Raw genomic sequence first — 1,610 nt, 5'->3', positions numbered from 1 at the left:
TTGGGGCTCTCTTTCTGGTCACCATCTAGCATGTGGGAAGTCCAATATGAGAGATAATGGGCTCATTTGACCGGAACTGGAATTATACAAACAATATGGGCCAAAGATTGACGTTTGAAGGATGGTAGTGGCTTTTTTCTGTGGGATTTAGGTTGCTTTATGCCCAGGCTCTGCTGGGTGCTGTGTGTGCACAAGCAAACCAAGAACGAGCTCTCAGAAACCGGGTGCTTCCCATGACGCAGGCTCTCGCGCAGGATGCGCCATTGCTTTCCTCATCGCTCTCCGCTGTGAAGCTCGTGCCTGGGTCTATCTCACCCCATGGCTGCCGGCACCAGAGGCGTGGAGGGGAAGGGCAACCGTTGTGTCGGTGGGCACCGTGCCCGCAGCACCGCAGTGCCTTTCATCACGTTCCCCTTCGTGCTCCAATCATTGCTGTCATTACAAAACCTCTCAGTGATGAGACTGTGGGTGTGATAAGAAATCTGCGTATCTAATGTAGCAGGGCTGTTGCTCAATTTTGACTTCTCCTTTTTGCTTTATCTGCCTGTTGCTATCTTACTTGGTAAGACTTGTCTCTAGGTTCGAGGTATGCCAGAGAAAACAGTAAAGACACATTTATTTTTTTTCAAAATGTTCTTCCACTTTTTCAGAAATGTTAGACATTTCATTTACTTAAATTTAATCATTTTTGTTTCCGCACACTGATGTTTCTTATCACAGTCAGCAAACATTGATTGAAATAAGTGAGATAACAGACAAAATATTTTCCCTCTTTTGTTTGGTAGAGCATTTATCCTGTAATCTAAGTTTGATATAGGTATGAGGCAAAGTATACCACTTTGATACGTAATCTAGAGACCTAAAAACCATTTGAGGTGATCGGCTTTTTGTATCCAGCAGACTCCAGGTGCAGTGTAGCATCCAACCATGCCCACCACTAAATATTGTGAGGTATTACACAGAGAATTTGGAAACATTTTGATCTCAAGGACATTTCTTTGATGTAGCCTCTGTGATATGCTGTGATTTAAAGCCCGACAAAGTTGTGTTAGTGTGGGCTTTGCTTCATACCATCACAAAGCTGCAGTGCTGGGCTACTGGTAGGGCAGGCCCAAGTCATCCTATTTCACATCTCCCAAATTCCCATTGTAGCGCTGCTAATTTCCCAACGAGCTTCGGAAGAATGAGGAACCAAGACAGGGGAAAGAAGAAAATTGAAAACAGGGTGTGCCCACAGTGTGTGTGTTAATGTATGTGGCAAACAGCAAGGACCAGATAAAAGTGAAACCAGGAAAAGAACCTACAGCTGGACAACTGACTGTTCAACTGCCAAAGCCATTATATATTAATTATTGGGGAAAGTTTTTCTTGTTACAAACCTCATCATCACTGTGTCCACATTCCTTGGCAGAGAGATACAAATCACGCCACATGTTGAAATTAGGAGAAATACTCACAGAAAGAGCCGTAGCCAAGATCATCGATGGTTAAGTGTTGTAATAAGGGCAAAAGGGCGATTTCTCAGTGGACATACCTGGGGGAAGAGCTGGCACTGAGGAAAGGATTGACAGCTTTGGTCCCCAAAATAGAAGCAGAACCCAAGGACTAGA

The sequence above is a fragment of the Balearica regulorum genome, chromosome 28 (genome assembly GCF_011004875.1).
Source record: "Balearica regulorum gibbericeps isolate bBalReg1 chromosome 28, bBalReg1.pri, whole genome shotgun sequence".
Lineage (NCBI taxonomy): Eukaryota > Metazoa > Chordata > Aves > Gruiformes > Gruidae > Balearica > Balearica regulorum.
This window is presented reverse-complemented; position numbering follows the sequence as displayed.